This window comes from Uranotaenia lowii, chromosome 3, assembly GCF_029784155.1.
Source record: "Uranotaenia lowii strain MFRU-FL chromosome 3, ASM2978415v1, whole genome shotgun sequence".
NCBI lineage: Eukaryota > Metazoa > Arthropoda > Insecta > Diptera > Culicidae > Uranotaenia > Uranotaenia lowii.
The window spans coordinates 148,645,466-148,666,309 of record NC_073693.1 but is presented as its reverse complement, the minus strand read 5'-3'; the positions used below and the strand labels follow the sequence as shown (position 1 = coordinate 148,666,309).

General features: G+C 33.6%; 1 protein-coding gene across 3 annotated transcripts in view; it reads left to right on the top strand.

The window, feature by feature from the left end:
• The window catches only part of LOC129758632 (PR domain zinc finger protein 1), a 198,516-nt gene that overhangs the window by 141,794 nt on the left and 35,878 nt on the right, over positions 1-20,844 (top strand). The gene's annotated exons all lie outside the window — the stretch shown is intronic.

Sequence of the window (20,844 nt, the reverse complement as noted above, 5' to 3'; positions counted from 1 at the left end):
AAAATCAAACGTGACTAACTAGCCTCGGCTCAAGTGCTCCAATTATCGCAAATCACTGTTCCAACAAACAGTTCCCCGATTGAGTTGATCGTCAACAAAGAAACTGTTTATGAAAACAGAAAAACACTGTGTACTAGAAATTCCCACTTTTAAATATTGAAAATAATTTTCCTCCCAAAAACGAAGAAAAAACAACAAAACATCCTCCAAAATCCTGAACCTACCTCAACGAGAGTGTTCAATCGATTTTCCGACCAACACCAATACCACCAAAAGTCAGTGTCGGTGCATGGGAATATTTGCCAGGAGAAAACGGAGAAAACTTACCCGGTGATACGTTGTATGAGTGTGTGTTTGTGTGGGTGCGTGCTTTTCCGATGTACAGCAAGCCCTCTGCTGGTGAGCACCAGAAATAGTCTTTCGTTGTTGGGATATGCTGTTTTCGATCCTTTTCCGGGATGACGGCGAATCAAAGGTGGGGGATGCTAGTCCGGGCATGATAGGAGGTAGAAAAGGCGAAATACGAGCACAAAACAGTCAATTGCCATATTCCTACCTCCTTCGTAGTAGTGGGGAAAAGTGATGGTGATTGTAATGGTGGAGAATTTGCGATTACTTCTGGTTCGTTCGCTTCCGGGTTTTCTGGAAAATTTTGACAGGAAATTATTTGAGTATCATATAGGAAGCTTAAATAGTAGCAATTTTAAGAGAAGTTTTTACGCAACAAACCTTTTCAATAGAATAGAATAGTTTAATATTTTAAACCAAATGTCATCTGATATTCGTCTAAACTATATTTTAAAATGATTTAACTGGCGAAATCCGAACTAAAATTTTGACATTCCTTGAAAATGTGAGTGAAAATATCTTATTAGCTGTTGAGAATTCCTTAACTTTAATCAGAATCGCTGTTTGGGTTTTTTAAATACTTAAGTATCAAATCTGAAAACCTGCTTCCCAGATTCAACTAAAATTAACTGCTACGTAAAGGTTTTTGAAATTTAATTTCAATGGTAAATTTTGAATCTAGGAGTCCATTTCACTTCATCTATATATATAAAAAGCAATTTCTGTATGGAAGTGGAAGGTTTTTGCTAATGTCAAGTTGAATATCGAAAAAATGAAAAATTGTAAAATAGTAAAAAGGGAAAGTTCGAATTCATCATTCAATCAGTTGCTTCAATCTGATGCCCAAGCTCCAAACCACGCCAATTGATATTGATCCCGGAATCCTGTTGGCTGTTCCATTCGCCAGAGATCGTACCTCCGGATGAACCGAAGTTAACCATTACCGGGTCTCTAGAAAGGATAAAAGCTAAGTATTCTCTCCATGTTTTTTCGATGTCACATGTTGAACTATCATGATATTTTCTGTAATTTTGATAAAAGGATTTCCATTTACTAAAATATCCTAATTTTGCTAAAACTTTTACTGCTGGAATTCAAATGTTTGCGTATCTTAGTCTAATATCTTTTATTTGTTAAAAATTACTATGAATTAATTATTTTCATGAGCATCGTTGTATTCTAAATATTCTAAGATATGAAAAAATAATTGCTTTGACAGTTGTCTATCAAAATATTTTTGCCTCATATCAGTCAGTTAAATTTATTGTTGAATCGTTAGTAAATCGCGTATAAGAAAATTCTTTAAAACGTTCGTTACAATTCACTATCAACTAAATTTGAATAGTCTTAGCCAAAATATTTTTTTGCAAATTCTACGGAGAATCACATCACTGGTTATTTATTCATATATGTCATTCCTACTATTCTATATGTGCCAGTCAAGTTGAGTCTTCGTTTAGTATTTTTTGAAGCAAATAAGCATAGATTTATAACAATGCTTGTTTGAATTTTAAGTTAGGAAAATCAGTTTTATGTGAGCTCGAGTCTGCAAGAGATTCTTCAATACTATAAATCTTCTACTCATTTATGTCACATGTACATATGTCAGGAAATATTTGTGTTTTAAATCTGATGAAATTCTATTAGAAATTGTTCGGATTGTGTCGTATTTTACAATGATTGGGTGTTGGACACTCCCGTTGAAAAAATATAAAAGAGGTTTTTAATATAAATAATTATACTGCGATGCACCTCTAAAAAGTTTTTTCGTATTTGAATTTGCTATTCAAAGTTAGTCCTAAGTTAAATAAAAACCACTTGGTAATTGATATGATAATGTTCACCAATTCAACTCTCTATATACATATGAAAGAAGTCTTTCACTGCAATAGGGGAGATAAGGACATAACGAGTACCCGGGGCCTAATATGCACTCCTCTTTTCCACAAAAGTACTAATTTTCTCAAATAAATTTTTATGAGGACAATTTTGTAGTTCCTATAGTATTAATTTTTCAGCAAAAAAGAAATCTCCTTATCATCTGGGAGCAATTTTTTTTTTCTATTGTCTCTGGAATTGCTTAGGTATTCCAGCTTTTCAGATACGAACTTCGATTTGGTAGGCTGATAGTTCTAAACACTGCTTTCAGTTAACATTTACAGAACAATTTTAAATATTTTGAAAAGCATAGCATAACACATGTGCAAAATTATAATAAATTACAATAATATATTGAAATTGATCAATGATGAATTGTACTGTTTGTTCGACATTCAAAATATAACAAAGATTCTGTTATTTTTTAAAAAGAAACAGAAGTTAAAGAATTTACATTTTAGTTAACTATACATCATTTGCAACTTTTTGAATTTGTTGATATCAAAAGACGGTCTCTTTAAAAAAGGTTGGGTTTATTATAGTTTACAAATATCAGCCGAAGAAAAATTTTAAATTAAATAATTTTTATTTTTATTTTGCCTACATTGTTTTAATAGAGAGATTGTTACGCTAGTGGGCCAATATATGTTATTCACAATAAGTTTTATGATTTTTGCGTTAACTGATGTAGATGTCTCTTGATTTTTTGTTTTGTTGTGTAGAGTTAACAAAGATTTTGTTATGAACAATGAAAATACCGGAGAATAGGTTTACTAAGATCTAGACACTCGTCAAAGGTGTCTCCTGATCATATCCCGTTTCCCCCACATCCCCCTACAACAATTTTTTTTGCTAGGATGCAGAGGTAACCTCGGTCCTAAAGCATGAAATTATAATCTGTCATCCCTTTCTCTCATTTTCCTATCTATCTATTGACTACTAGGACGTGGCCGGCGCCGTTATTGATGTATAAAGAGAGAGCATCAGTTTTGTTAATTGTGAATGTGTTGTCAATCCCAGACACCATTCTTTTGACCTCTGGGCAAAATTGATGGCCTCGGTCAATCACGGAGTAGCAACCATTGGTGATGTAGAATTCATTCTACTGAGCCACACCAGCGGTTTTGGAATTCGAAATGCTTTAGTACTATTATGATGGAACGAACTATGGAAAACAAGAAGTTTATATCATTTATATCCGAATTCATAACGGCATTTCGGTTTCAATGACTTAAGGTGGATGTGAGTAGTCAATCAAGCTAAGCTAAGCTATATATAAAAAGCAATTTCTGTATGTTTGTTTGTTTGTTTGTTTGTTTGTCCTCTATAGACTCAGCTGTGTTAAGAGCTAGAGAGCTGAAATTTGGCATGGATGCTCATTTGGACCAGGAAGGATGAAAAATGTTTTCAGATTTTCGGATGACCCCTTCTGAAGGGGGTCGTCCATACAAGACAAATATTGTTTTCGCGATACTGACACTACTTTTCGTCGGATTGTGTTGAAAATTTGCACATGAATGTTTTGAAAGACGAGCAATCGATTTCAGGTGTCAAATTTTGAGTAAGGGATCAGCCAAAGGGGTCGTCCATATTAACTAATCGCTGTTTTTGCGATATTTACGTTATTATACATCGTATTCAGATGAAAATTGGTACACGATTGTTTTGAGTGACGTGCAATCGATTTGAGGTATCAAATTCAGTGTAAGGGGCCGGCAAAAGGGGTCGTCCATATTAAATTTTCAGTATCTTAGTGATATTGACGTTTTTATACATCGGAATGGGATGAAAATTTGCACATAGGAGTTATTAGGAACAAACAACTGATTTCACTTATCCAACTAAAATCAGGGGTCGGCCAAAGGGGTCGTCCATGTTCACTGTTTATGCGATATTGTCGTTATTATACATCGGATTCAGACGAAAATTGGTACACGAGAGTTTTGAGAGATGAGCAATGGATTTCAGGTATTAAATTCAGTGTGAAGGGCCGGCAAAGAGGGTCGTCCATATTACCCTTTCAATAGTTTTGCAATATCGTCGTCATTATACATCGGATTGGGATGAAAATGTGCACACGGTAGTTTTCAGGGACGGGCAATCGATTTCAGAAGTCAAATGTTTTGCCAGGGGTCGACGAAAGGGGTCGTCCATATAAATTAATTTTTCACTATTTTAAGCAATATTGACGTAATTATACAATGGATTGCTTTAAAAATTTGCACACGGGAGTTTTGAGGGAAGGGCAATCGATTGCAGATATCAAAGATTATATAAGAGCTCCCAAAATGGGTTTAACTTTTTGGAAATAATTGCATTGTTATGCAATGATTTAGTCGAAATTTATACCCGTGGTTTTTTGGCACGGTCAATTGATTCCTGATTTCAAATTTAGTAGCAGACGACAGACGAAGTGATCGTCCAATATTTTTGCAATTATTACTTAACAATGAATTTAGAAGTGCATCTGGAAAATGCTTGGCAATTGACTTTCATACAAACTGTGCATGACATATTCCAAGTTGAAAACGAAACGGAGTTCGTATGGGATCAGCTAGTTCTTTAATAAAGCTGGAGCTAGTTAAAAAAAATATTTTTAACAATCAGTTTGAAATTTTTAATATTAGAATGGAATGAACATAATTGCATTAGTTTTGGACTTGTCAATGTAAGTTTTAGAAGGAAGCATGTACCAAGTAGTTGAAGTCTTTAGTTTTTTGATCATCTTAAGATTTTTATTATTTAGAAACAATCACTTTCAAATGCAGGATACTTTCGTTTAAAGTGATATGGAAGAAAATTAAGAATATTTTTTCTAATGACTTTATCTCATACCTACTCGATTTTTTATTTGAAATTTTATCGAAAATAAGCTGACCCGTTAAATTTCGTTTTACCTTTAACTTAGTAGATCGTTTCAAATATTAAACTGCATCTACTCTACACGTAATTAACTTCTTCACGAATTATTCGTGCTCGTCAACCAATTTTTATGAAAATTGCCTAGACATTATTCGACTAATGTAACATTTGAGGTAAATTTTGTGTGAGAGCCCGCTTTCACAAAAAGTATGATTTTGATACTATTATAGTTACTTACCCGAAAAGCCCTTGAATACCAAATTTCACTTCATTTTGACCGCCCGCTTAAACGTGATGGGGCTACAAAGAAAACGGTCCAATTATGTATAAGATATTTCTGAATGTTCGTTATAGGCTTAACCGTTTTCAGACCTAGATAGCTGAAATTTGAAAACGGTTCTCATTAGGGCCAGGAATGATAAACAATGTTTTCAGATATTATTCGGTTGACCCCTTTTGAGATTAAAATTTGGTTTTTGTTTTGGAAAATGAACAATGGATTTCCAGTTATTCCAGCTGTACAATATAAGATTTTAAGTCAAAAGATTTTGATTCTTATTTTTAGTCAATGTCGAAAAATATTCGGTATTTTGGCTAAATAACTTCTGTTTTTCTGTGATTTACTCAAAAACTCTGTGACAGTCTTCTGTAACGCTATTTTCATCAATTTTATTGAAAAGCCATATCAAACACAAACAAAAAGCACAAGTTTTAACAAAATTCTTTAAAAAAAATATTATTCCTAGCTCATCAAGTTTTCACGAATCAGTGTAATAAATTGAACAGAAATATGGGCTTAAAAAGACACATTTCCAAAAAAAACGATAAAAATTAAAAATTCTGTGAAATCTGTGAAAAACTTCAAAATTCTTTGATCCGTGACACAAATTCTGTGATACAATTTCGCTCAAAATTCTGTGAAATTACAAATTTTTCTGTGATTTCGACAACCTTGGTCAAGGGTCTGCCGAAGAAGTCGTTCATATCAAAAGTTCAAGGCAATAGATTAATTTGAAAATTTGCGCACAAAGGTTTCGAGAAAGGGGTGAAAAAGGCCTACAAAAACATTCATTTATTATAAGAGTGTCCATTTCCCGGTCACTTTAGCACTCCCGGGAATCGGAAAATCTGACGATCCTTTTCCCGGGAATCCTCAGGATCCCAGAAAAAAATGCACTAAATACTGCATACCAAACCTTATCAATATGTTATTTTTTAACTTTGAAGTAGTTGTATTGGAAAACATTTCTACCTTTTTAATGCATCAAAAATTAAATCAGCAATTATAAAAAACTAGACCCAAAAACTAAGCATTTTAACCACAGGGTGGCCAGCAAACCGGGAAAACCAGGAAAAAACTGAGAATTGAAAATAGGACCGCTAAACCGGGAAAAAACCTGGATTTTTAAATCAAAACCGGGAAAATTCTTTATGGATCATTTTTCCCCTATAAAAACCAATGGAATTCTAAAATAAATTCATATTTTTCTTAAAGCGAAATAAAATTGGGATCAAAATTCCATTGGGAAAATGTGGGCAAAAGTCGATAATTTCTTGAAAAACCGAGATTTTTTAGCTCAGCACATACCTTTTAGTGCTCTGGAGTATTCGAGTTAAAAAATATATTGAGTTTTTTTTTGTAAATTTGCCTATTTTTGACGTTTACAAATTTACAAATTTTTTATAAGCATCGAAAGCGCGAAGAACTTATGTATCTTTCATATGTTCGAAAAAAATATTTTTCACAAATAAATTCAACTTTTAACATTTGAGAGCCGGCAATTTATAAAATTATGCGGGGAAAATGCGAGAAAACAGAAAAAATCAAAATTAGTGGCCACCATGTTACATGGTTTATTAATAAAATGCCCAATAGGTAGAACGAGATACCAAAAGTTTGTGTGATTCTATTTAACATTTTGCGCTTTTACTGGCAATCGCATTCTTTATTGATTAAAAATTTGAAAAATACAGATAGTTTAAATATATGGGCTAAAAATTACATTAAGATATTATCACAATAAAAAAGCTAATTTGAAAAGCAAATTCGAGCCTTAGAATAATTTTCAAAATTGTGGATTGCAAATTCAGACTCAGATTTGAGATAAACATGCCAAGTCCAAAGTCAAGCTCTTAGAACTCAGTCTCAGGCTCAAGTGTTCAAGACGAGAATCAAATAAAAATTTTAGAATAATAAGAGGAATAGAATTGAGTCGATTCTGTTCTCAAAATTGCAGAGAAAAAAAATAAATTAGAATATCAATCAGTATGATCCAGTTAAAATTTTATCATAAATCATCATAAATCCAAACTTAAAGTTGTTAGGTTTTGATTTAAAGATCCTTAATTCATCGTTGATGATTATATTTCAAATTTCATAATTCAGAAACCAGAGCCCAATTATCAAATTCTGTGTTCGATAAAGTAGTTTTTTATTGGAGCATCATCGTTTTAATTGAATCGAAAAAGTGTTGACAAAATTATCAAAAAATTAGAGTTTTGCAGCAGATGTAGATTGAGAAATGAAGAATCGATTGGTATATGTATTTCACTCAAAGTTGGTAATTTTGGCACCTCACCCTCTGATTCTGAGGGCCTCAATTATATTCTTCATCATTTTTTTAAACAATTTTCTGTAGAAATCACAACGAACATCATCGTTATCAGAATATTCTTACGTGTGACATTGAAAAAAGAGCTTATATTAGTTTTCAAAAAATCCATCTTGTCACATTCATGTATTTCAAAACAGGGAAAATCATAAAATCTCGATCGGAAAACCGGGAAAAACCGGGATTTTGAAAATGGAAACTTGCTGGCCACCCTGCAAACGACAAAATTGTCTGATTCTTGTTGCAAAAATTTGAAATAAATTATAAATATTTCTCGCTATCGATAGAAGTTGGTAAGCTAGACATTAAATCTTGTAAATTTTTGGATAACTATCCCTTTGTTTCAAAATATGAAATTTCTTCTCTTATAATTTTTCTACTGTCTACTGAAACAGTTGCGAAACGAAAGTTCTGAATAATGAGAATCTCAAAGTAGAGCATTCAGATTCTATTCGTAGCGTTTCTTGATTGAAATTGTTTTTAATTTTTTTTATCAAATTCAATGCATTTATCAATTTTTATAAAAAAAAATGTTCAAGCAAGCCTAAGCCATGAGGATAAAATTATCAGTTTCCTTGCTCAAGCTGATTAATTTATCCAATTAAAATTTCAAGTTTTTAATAATTTAGTACATTTTAGGCCGGAACAAATTTCAATTTCTTCTTTTGTCAATTTTTAAAGATTTGTGCATCCTGAATTATAATCATTTGTCAAAATTTGCCTATTGCTTTTAGTTCAATAATGCGTTTTTAAAAACGCAAGTAATAATTTTTTACCTGTGTCAGACAATGATAACAAAACGCGTTAATTAATATCTATAACAAACCATGATATATTCAAATCAATTTTTATCCCTTTTTCTTAAAAGGATTCAATTTTTTTTAAATATTCTATTATTTGAAATATAACGCTGGAGATTCTTAAAATTGTTCATAAATCTTGTTTCAAAACTTCCTTAAATCTACACAGTCACTGGGAAGAGTTCCTGAGCATTTGATCTTAAATTTTTAATTCATCTTAAAAACTTAGTTGAATATCGCAAAACGTTTTGATTTATTCTGCAGAAAATATTAAGAGCTTTTAATTAATTTAAAATCAGCTGACACGATAAAATTTGTTTTACCTTTACCCTTGAATCATTTTAAATGTTTTATTTCGTATACACGTCTTTAACCTCTTCGTGTTCATGAATATAATTCTATGAAAATCGTCTTTAAACTGTTTGAGTTGTTTCCTTATTAAAGTTGATTTTGTATATAAGCCTTCCTTCCGTAAAAAGAGATATTCTTGAAATTACTTTACAAACCATCTCTGACTCAAAAAAACCCTCGGATACCCAATTTCACTTCATTTTTACCGTCCATTTTTGGGGTCAAAAAAAACTTAATCTCTGGTTTAGCTATCGTAAATTCAGACAGCTAAATTGTGAAATTTTTACTGAAATTTATTGTTGTTAAGAATCAATATTTTTTATAAGGCTCCAGTTATCTGAAATTGTATCGTTGTTAGATCGTTGATTTAAGATTAATTTTCCTGTGAACTTGTATTCAAATTTTAAGTTTATTTCTAAAGTTTTCTTCATTTATGTTGATCTTTTGGTCTGATTGTTTTCATTCGTGTGTTCATGTGCTCAATAATGCTGGAACAAATATATATTGCTTCTTATGTAACTCCTCCCCACTATTCAATTTTTCTGTAAAAATAAAGCGGGATATAAATAAAGTTTGAAGTTTTTTTTATGGAAATTTTAATGAATTTATCGAACATTCAAACAATTTCAAAAACACAAAAGACTGTAAAGGTCTGAAATTTAATCGCCTTTTGTTTTCTTAATTTATTGAAATTTTTCAAAACATTTTATTCGACCATTCAATTATTTTCCAAATTATTCAAACTTCTCATAATATTTTTGAAATAATCTCTTCGTCGTGTTCTGCTCTGCCCAAAGATGAACACTACAGAAAAATTGCATGCAAATTGGATGATCGTGAACGTGCATATTTACGAGTTCTTTGTTTATATAAGTTTAATATTAATATTGCTCACCATATACAATACAAGTGAACCTTAAATTCCATCCATAGTTTGAAAGCCTATGATTTTAAAATTAATATTTGTGTCTTAAGACTCTGGAGTATCCTTTCTAATCAGCTTTCTAATAAACATGGGGTTTTAATTTCAGAATTCTAAATCTTCAAGTAAGTTTCCTAGTATGCATTGGATAGTTTATAAAATAAAAATTGGTGACTCCTTGAACAATTTTCGGACTTATAATAATGATAATAATTGATTGAAATTCATCTTCATATTGTTGATAAGCTATGTTTCCTATCAGAAAACAAAACTTCCTAGAATTGAATAGTAATTTTTGCTACAAATTTTGCACTCTGCGATCTCAACTTCTTCTTTAAATTTTAATGCGTTGCTTTCTTATTTTTATGAATATTTATTCAAAAAAGATACAGAATTTAGTACAAGGTCTTTGGAGTCAGAAATCGCTAAATACATTTCAACAAAACTTGCGAAAATAGTTAATTTTTGAATGGTTTATGTTTTCAAACATTCACAAAAAAAATTAAATTCTGATAAAATATAATACAATATAATATATAACAAAATCTAGATTTGTAAATACATAAAGATTTAAATCTTAGATTTAAACTTTTGCTTTTCAAAAATCGATTAATGAGCAATAAATGATGTCAAGTCAAATAACCCTGAAATATCAATGAAATATCGACATCAACATCAACATCGCCACTTTTTTAGAAATCAATTGTTGAAAAATTCATGCACTAATGTTTACCATGATGGTCAATTAATCTTCAATAATTATATCTACTGATTGAGCAAAATTTATTTCAGTATCAGTGGCACGGAAGATCCAACCATATGAATTAGTAAGTAAATCAAATCATAAGCCCTTTGTTGTCTTGAACAACCAACTCACAGGCCTCAATATTGAATGAAAATTTCTGTTTTGCCTAAATCTTCAAAACTACCCACAGGGTTGCATCCAAAATAATATTTTAAAATTCACTTAACGCATTTTTAGTGCAGCGAGTTCTTGTTTTTGAATATGAATTGTAGCTGCTGTAAAAACGGCATCTATCTGCAGCTGAATTTGCTTCATTGATGTTCAACTAAACTGTGGTGGAAGATTTTTTATCCATCTTAACCTATCTTCAAATGAGGTTCATTAAAAAATATCAAAACTTGAAAAAAGTTCAATAAATATACTTTTAAGAGACACTTTGTGCAATAAATTCTACAAAACTCTTCATATAAACAAACATCCATACCGCGGTGAACTAAATAGACCAGTATTGAAAATCAACGATTTAAGATTACAAAATGGAAATAATCACTCAATTGCATCAAGATTAGCAGATGCATGGCGCCGAACATAATTAGTCAGCTTCTTTTATAATTATTATCACTTTCCAAGCAGCCCTTCTATTCATAGCAATGGTTTTTTGCGCGCCAATTTTTCAAACCGATGTTTGTCGCATTATTTAGTTTTCCAGCAAACCGGCGTCCATTCTTCTACAAATGGCATCTCCTCTGAGTAGGTACCTATATATTTATATTGGGCCGCCGCCATTCTCCGGCTCTATGCAGTTTACAGCAGTTAAGATTGCGATTTGTTGATATTCTTATCAGTTGTGTAACGCTACTTGACTTGTTAGAATTACCAGCTCAAATATGGAAAAAATGTTAGATTGAAAATTGTTTCCCCTTTCAAACGTTCCTCTGACTTATCTTACCGAAACTCAATTTCAATTGTGCTGAAGAAACTTTCAACCGGTAATGTATCTCAATTTCTAATGTATAATTTTTTTCAAGAAACAAGATTCACTTTTCATGCTTTCCTGTGACCTTGAGATTCATCTGGTAACCCTCGGATGCCACGCGAAGCAAAGTTCCCTTCCAGATGCGGCCGCCTGCGCCTGCATTCGCACTTCTCAGCTTAACGGCGGGCCGCCATTTTTTTGCTTTTGCTTCCAGAGCGCGCGCTGGAAGATTCAAGTGATGCTTCTGCTTGATCAACAACAAACGACAACACAGATAGCGCGAGATAGCCGCTACTGACAATTGCGATGACCAGCAGCGAGCGTCCATTCTATCGGACTTTTCAACTATTTAGATAGAGGGATCTATCTGTTTCTTTCCTAGCTCACACTTCTAAGACGCCACTCGGCTAATAAGGAAGTGTCGCACGGATCCCGATCTGGTCACGTTTTTCGGTGGATTCCACGTGCTTTCGTTAGCACCTGCAAGTTGCAATGCAATAAGGCCAATCGAATGGGGGTGGTTAAGTGTTGACCAATTTTAGGCATAATTCCTTTTTTAATAGTGGAAGCAAATTAATGGGTTCAATTTTATAAACAGATGAACCCGGACGCATCTGGTAACCTTCAAAAGTTTGCCTGCCACGCGCCTTATCAGTCACATTGGAGTCTAGTTTGCGACAAAGATTTTGTTTATGTTTATAGGAAAAATGCATTCTGTAAACATTGAAGACATCACTGTGAAAGGGGAAAAACAAATTCAACTGACGACCTTTGAACTTGTCACTGGCGTCATCAAATGTTTAGTAGTATGACTACTAAATGTATGAATCTTTCTTGGAGTATTCTTCTTGGAGTATTTTCTTTCACCTTTAAGTGACAAAGCATTCAGAGCTATCACCTTCAAATAGTTTCAATCAACGATCTTTTAAAAACTTATACTTTTTGGTGATCAATATATGCTTCTAAATATTGAATTAGGAATTAGGTCTATCAATAAGGTAAAGAAAAATTTTAATTAGTTTTTTTTTCATCTTGACTAATAAACCGAAATTTATTCAAAAAACCAGCTTTTTTCAAAGTGAAGAAAAAATTATAATTTTTAAGCTCAATGAAATAAGCTTTTGGGATAAATATATCACCTTGATCTATAAAAAAACACACTGTGACATGATGTACACATAAATCCTGAAGTTTCACTTTCATTCAAGTTTTGGTTTTTCACTTTAGTTAATGTCATAACTTGTTTTTAAATTAAAATTGCTGACTAGGGGCACCAAGATTTGGCAGATTTATCACCCTCTGCCGTAAGATCCTTCAGCCTATCTAATTGGGCAGGCCTGTAATGTCGTTTGATTATTCCATCAAAGCTTATTTTCAGTGACACAAGGAATATCGAATGGTCATATATGTACGAACCCAAAATCAATACGGAAAACTTAACAGCATTATTCTCTAATCAAAACACCACAAAAATATATGTGTATGTAAAATGTTGAAATGTGTGAATATGTGCAAGGATAGGGTATCGTATGAGTATGAGTAGGGGAGAATGAGGAAACTTGATCCCTGGGGATACTTGATTCCTTAGCTATATCTCGAAACTGGAATGTCTTACAAAGATTAAATGTTCTAGAAAAATGTGCCAAAATGAGCAAAATAACAATGCTTGTAGTTTAAAATTTTTTAACAAAATAATTGTTTGAGTAATTGAACTTTGTTTGAAAAATTTCACAATATGTAACTTGAAGATCTTTTTTCATCACTTTAAAATGTTATTTAAATGGGAAAATTATGAAAAAAATATTTGTTCCAATGTATCAATCGTTCGAGCGTAAAATGAACTTCACAATGCCATATTTTCAAAGTAATGGAAAACTCTCAACTTTTTTCAGAAAAAGTTTTCTAAAATGTTGATTATGGGTACAAATGATCCCCTAGAGTTGGGTACAATTGATCCCCCTTCCAATCGGCATATTCTTCTTCTGAATTGATCGTTATGAATGTTGATTGCGAAATTACTAATATTTATCCAAAAACTAATATTTATCAAACAATTGTCTGAAGAAAAGAGCAAAAATAATTGATTTTCTCTTAATTTTTAAAAAATAGCGCCTTTAAGTATGCAATGTTATTAGCGTTGAGACAAAGTTATAGAATTTTCTTCTTATGTCTGCTATGAATTGTGAAATGAGAACAAACATGACCAAAATAGTCAATTAACATTCTATCTTAGGGTTTTGTTTGATTTTCATACAAGGATTAGGGCTTCTTGAATAAAAGATCAAGTCTCCTTTAATAGGGGATCAAGTCTCCCCTAACTTCAGAAAAATCGCAATTTTTTTACTCCCACGAAAATGCTTCTTGTTCATCAACGGGTTCAAGGATCTTTCTAATTTTTGGAGCATAGAAACTTGAAGTTACAAGCTGTCAGAAAATGTCAAAGACAGCGAGTTGCTAAATTTTTCCAAAAAGATATGGTGAAAATAAGAAAAGGGGATCAAGTATCCCCACTCTCCCCTATAGTTAAAGTTTCTCTATACACCATACAAACTTATATTTAAAAGAATGCTCATTATGCTCCAAAGGGTTCTCATGTTACCCCTCAAAATGACTGATCTTTAGGTGGCACACGTTTATAAGTGTCTGAACTCGATCCAGTGATGCAACTCACATAAGTATTTAACTATCGATGTGTTAAAACTTTTTTTTATTAAACCGCGAATGACCCTTAATCTGCGCCGCTCTTGAGGTGATGATGGTAGAGTCACCTTACCGTCACGGGACTCTAGTCACATTATTCCGATAGTTGGTGCCAGTGAAGTGAAGGAGGTTTATTCCCTAAGTTCATTCGAAGTGACGTTGCCCACCTAAAGTGGCTCTTGAAATCGGGTGACTCGACTATCGTCATCACACGCGCAGCACAGTATTTGGACCAAAATACTTCAAAAGTTTACAATATCTTTTTGCAACTCTGATTATTCTGTTAAACTCCTTTACAATCTATACATTTCAGAGTTTTATCGAAAAACTTAAAACCGTTTAACATGTCCTATGTTCTGCCCCTCATGTTTTTGAGTCGTTTTTTTTTTTAAACCAGATGTGTAATGCGTCACTTGCTGTCAAATTGTTAGTACACCCACAGAAGAAGTTGCAAAATATCAATGCCAATCGGAGCTAACTAAGTGCCGAAAATTCACCAAAATGTGCATTGTTCCAAAGATGATATGATTGCTTTCTCGTAACTGACATGAAGATTCGAGCTCTCAGACAAAATGATACATACAAACAATCAAGCAAAACATATCATATTAGATAAATCATCCCAGAAACAAGAAAATTAAAAAAAAAAGCCAACGGTGAAAATCGAAGTCAAAACAATTTTCTACCTTCATCTTGCCCATCTGACAGCTTAACCAGTGTACCACCTGAGGCAGACGGAGAAAGACGGTTAATTGGCATAGTCGTTCAGCGCAGCTAATCAAAAAATAAAACGCACAGTGTCTGGCTTTGGGAATTGAAAACGAGAAACTGTTTTTTGCTTTTTTTTTCTGCCTGGTTACATACACACGAACACACGAAGGCAGCTTGGCAGGAGGTTGTTTACCAGTGGTTTGAAACAAGGATATGTTTTTTTCCCTTCGCCTTACATTCGCACGCACAGCATTGACCCAGCGGGATGGTTGGTCCGCACTTCTCAATTCCGACAGTGCGCTGTGTGAATCGCACCGTTATCTTCTACGATTTTTAGAGTACCACACATCCTTCCGAAATGCTCTACACTCGTTTCCGAGTACAGCCGAAGCCAAGTGTCGAGCTAAACCGGTGCCCTAATAGCAACACTACTGTGTGAGAAGGAGATTTCCCGAAACACACAACTGAAGTGCATTTTTTTCCTTCTCTTCCTACCACAGTAGGCAAACAAACAGCACGAAACGATATTGCTTCTTTTTCTTCCTTTTCTTGTTGGTAAAGAACCAAACCTACTTAGTTGCTTTAGCGCTGCTCCCCTACACTTAATGTGATGATTTTTTTCTCTTGCTCTCACCCTGGCGAAGGCTTCTCTGCTCTTTGATTGGGCGTCTTGACAGAGCAGAGCAAGTGGTTCAGAACGAAAAGTTCACTGAGTTGCATTTTTCAAGCCGCTCGGGGAGGAATGGACAACCATGCCCAGCGGATCAATTTATTCATTCATTTCCATCCTCCTTTATCTTGTGATGGGTTAGGGAGGAACATGGAAATGTTTTTATTTTGTTTCCTTCAGCATACGCAATCTGTCATGCCGGCGGTTTCAAACCGAATCATTGCCACTGGCGTTCCCATCTTATGCCAATAACGTTGAAATACAGAGAACTCATGATTGGAGTAAACGCTGAATTTTGGGTGTAAATATACGGATTGATTCTCACTTATGAAGGTTTTTGGCTTAAAAAATTAAGGTTTCTTGCCTATTCTCTCACTTACAGAGGATTCTCGCTTATCCAGGTTCGACTGTAAATGAATTGGAATTTAAAACATTATGAAAATTTTGCTCATCAACTCTACGAGACTACTACATTGTACATAAATTCGAAATTTTAGGCCAAATTTATTAACATTGATACTTAATTAACTGTAACAGAATCTACTCTTTTTTTTAAAAACGAAATAACTTTGATACTTCAAATCCGCATCCCGTGGCGGCTTTCAAGTCTTCTAAGCCAACGGTCATAAGATCAAATCCCGGTCACTGCATACAAGGTACACTTTCTGTGGTCTGGTGGTTTTCGTATTTGTAAGATGCTAGCCATCATATCATCGAAAGATGTCTTACGCTTAGAGAAGTTAAAAAAAAATTTCTTCGATGAAACATCAAGTTTAATTGAGTGAGATCATGTTTGTGTTAGTGTTCGTTAAAAAACCTGATTTTTTATCCTGTTAATTTTTAGAACCTTCAAATCCTGGATTATGAATTTCTTCTTTTCATTTCAAGTCTGGTTACATTTTTTTCTGTTTCTCAATGTGTACTGCATTCTTTGTTTCATATTAGAGCCTTTTTTATACTTGCATATTTAGTTTTCTTTTCGAAAAATTCTCATGATGATGAAAATGATTCATGTTTCATTAAAAACATCAATCTGTGGGAGTATAGCTCATATAAATTTCTGTGTTATTTTACGAAACAAAAAAAAGCACTTTAAAATACAATCAAAATATTTGTTTAAAAATCAGAAAACTCTCGTAAGTGTTTAAGGCGTTCTTCAGGATTTTTGAAAATCAGATTCAAAATCCAAACATTGAGTTATAGTTCTATTTAAAAGCTCTCTTACTTTTTAACGTTTGTATTAGACATATTAGAAAACGGTACTTTTTAAGGAAGCTAATTCAAATTAAATATCTAAGTTTGAATATCATAACTGGGTTAATCATGATATAATTGAAACAGATATCAGGATCTCTTTCAACGGAAATAACATCAACTTTCAATAGGATAAATACAAAGTTGTTCAACTGGAAGCCAAGTGAAAAAAATGATTCTTTATACCCCTGAATGCAACGGGGTGATACCTTCGAATTTAACAAAAAAATTAAAATATGTTTGTGAAGTGGATTGATCAAAGTGTTTTTTTTATTACGGAATGGTTCAGTTTTAGCTTCAGCTTTTTAAAACGCTGTTTAAAAATTCATTAAAAAGTAATAAATCACTTTCATTTATTTCATTTCTCGTGATCAAATCCACAAAACATAACATAGCTGTCTTATCGAAGGCTAAGTTTAACCGAAATATTATAACGCGATTCATACAATTTAATTGTATGCATAAAGTTGCCATAATTTTTTCAGCACTTCTCCGGGAATTTGATTTCAATACTGACGACTATAAATCCAGACAATATTTGTAAAAACCCTGAAACAACTCAACAAAAATCAAGAAAAAAATATTGAATAAACTGTTTTTTTTTTTCATTTAAACTCATCAACAGATTTTAAATTGCTTTTAGGCCATTAAAAATCTTTTAGGAGGTTTTGCAAAAAAAATTGGGTTTGGAGGCATAAATAAAAAAAATTACCACACATTTCGATTTATTTTTGTTTGATTTTTCAAATAAAGTGAATAAATCCAGGCAAATTCCGAGCAATTTCAATGAAATCCTGGCAGCCGAGCCGGGTTGGAATGTTTCCAAATTTTGTATAAAATATCCGGGCAAACCCGGGCAATCTGGCAACCTTAACACGTTCGTCGCCACGCTCATTTTGGTTGTTTTACTTGCCGGACCCAAAGAAAATCTCGGAGCAAGAAAGCAAACCAGGGAGAACTCCACTATTTGTAACGTGTGGCTAAACTAAGCGGCTAACTTGAGTAAGAGAGCGTCACTTGCTTTTTGATGTGACGGGGCCTCCCAGGAAATACACCTGTCACCCGAATATGGGTGACGTGGCGACGAACGTGTTAAGATATGCAATGTTTTATACTTCCGGTTCAATCAAACATGGCCGTGAAATTTGAAGAAAAGATTTTTCCATGGGAATGGAACTATTTTCTAGTATTTTAGTTTCATTGGCTTTGAAAAATTTTGAAGTGTAAATTAAACATAAAATAGCATCAACATTTTCGCTGTGTCGTTCCGTCTCATACCAACTTTTTTCAATCAAAAGTAAAGACCGTTCAACAGTCTTCGGAAAAACTAGCTTTATCAATATTATCCATATCAAAGACACAAAATGAATAGTGACAGGAAAAATCTGACAAAATAACTGAAAAGATCAAAACTTTATAAATTTTATTTAAATGATATCTCGCGTCAAATTGTAACCGACCGTGGCCTAGAGGATAGGGTTTAAGTCTTCTAAGCTAGAGGTCGTGAGATCGAGTTTCGGTCATGGCGTACATATAACTATGTCTGTGGACTGATGGTGTTAGCATTAGTAAGATGCTAGCCATTATTTCCTTGAAAGATGTACGCATTAGTCTAAAGTAGAATTAAGATCACTTCAAAGAAACAAGAAGTTTCACTTAGATCCTATATGTGTATGTTCGTTTAAACTGTATCACTTTGCAAACGCTGTAGAAAATCATTAATTTTGCAATTGAAAATTTGCACAAAATAGCTGAAAGTGTAACATTTTTGACGTTTTTCTTAATTTTTCTGTATTTCGGAAATTGAACAAACAGAGCCTATCAAAGAGCAATGGGGCAAATTTATTTTGCGCAAACTTATGGAAAAGAACGGGACGTTCGAAAACAACTCGTTGTCATGCTGCAACTATGATTTTTGTGATTCAACGTTGCTACGCAGTTCTGAGATTCATCAGAACAACAATAGGGGTCCGAATGATTTTTTTTAGCAGTAGCTAGGACCTACAAGTGGGTGAGCACAGTTTTAACCAGAATATACTTCGCTGAGGAAACTACAGAGTTGCTCCATACAAAGTTTTGACCAAAACTTTTTTTTGCTTTTTTTTATGATGATCCATGATATTAATCATAAAATTTACATAAATTAAATTTTAACAGCACACCACCCGTATAGCTAGCATTTGAAAGTGATTTTAGCAAACTTCTGGATTCAAAACACAATACGAAAAAAACGGTTTACAGTTTTGGTTCTATCTGCAAAACTACTGGATCGATTTCCATCAGAAATACCATTCTGGAATCGTATTAATACCTAGCCTTACCATTGTTTTTTATGTTTTGTAGCATCATAAAATTTAAAATACTTGCAAAAAGGTCCGATAATGATGTTTGTTTTAACCATAACAACATTTACATTCTATGGTCAGTTTACTGTCCAAAATAAGCTGTATAGTGGTTTTCTGCACCATTCCGACTAATTTTTATTCAAGCGCTGAGGTGGTCTAGCGAATAAGTTGGCGCAAGTCTGGTAACCCAAGCGTCTCGGAAAGAAAACTTTTGGGTTCAAATCCCATAAATTACCGACAGGTAAGATGTGTTTCAATCATTATTAATAACTTCTTATATATAATAAATACTTCAGAGGGAATACATCTTGGGATAAACTGAAGAGACTATTGCAAGCGGAGTGGATTGCCAACCATTGTAGGTCTCTGAAGGTTGAATGACTTCCCTCGACGAACTATCGGCCGTGGAAGCTCTAAAAGAAATTCGAAGGCCAAGCCACACAGACATAGGCTGGACCTTGCTACCGATGGGGGACCAATACATCATACATACATGCATACATTTCGATTAATTTTTATTCGCGCCACTATACAAAGAATGCCCTGAATTCTTATGAAGTCTAAAAAGTCACTTTTAAATCCAAGAACATAAATTCACCCAAAGCACCAGAACAAAGACCCATTGAAAAAAACTGTGCTTCTTTGAAGTAGTGAGAATCTCAAAGAGGATAATTTTAAGTAAGGAATGACGAAAAACTTGGTTTCTGCGAAAAAAAACTGCTTTCAGATGTTGCGTAAAACTGGTTGGGTAAAAGTGCGCCTAATTGGTATTAAATATGGTATTGAACTGGAATGAAATAATTATACCAAAAGATCACAAATGGAAGTTTATTGAGCGAAAATTTCAAAAGAATCGGTCAACAGCGTTTTTACTGTGATGCAATTTGATGTGGGACACTCTACAGCTATCTTGAATCAAGCATCTAAGATTCTTCCCGTCATCAATAAATCTCATTGTGAAAACTGTTTACTACATTGAGTCATACTTCAGTCAGATTATACAAATGATTATGTTAACAGGACGCAAATCAAAATTTTGAATTTAAAATATGTTTCCTTATGTTTCTGTTCATCAGCTTTAGAAATGCCTTGATGACCCATAACATTTGCCAGTTCTAGCGAAAATTTCCTTTATTTAGAAAAAAACTGCTATCGATAATTACTCTGATGTTTTCGATCTCTGTTCTAATCAGTCTGTTTATAAATATTGCACTTAGTCTGTCCAGTCCGGGTGCTTGCTGTCGCGGTGTGTGGTTTATTAGTTTACAACAAATGTAACAACCGGAATGCACTCGTGTCCAGATCCGAATGCAATGCTGCTGGGTTGGAACTGTTCAATACACATTCAGCATCTTTTTTTTATTCTTTTCTACGTTACATACATGCAATAGTTACACTTCCCTGTTAGTTGTAACGAGTAGGTAGCAGAAAAGTGAAATCATTTGCCGCACCTCACCGAGGAACATGGCGACTGACATTGAACCCCCCAACCCTTCCCCCGGAAGCTGCCTGCGCTCACTCTCCCACTTCCGCTGCACCGATCATCAGTCGGAAGATGCAATCCCCACTAGAAGGTGGCAGTCGTTCGTCGGGGGATGAGGTTTTCAGTAGTTTAGTTTTTCTTCTGGCTGCCTCATGCCCCTTGCGAGTGGAAGAAGGGAGGGATGCTG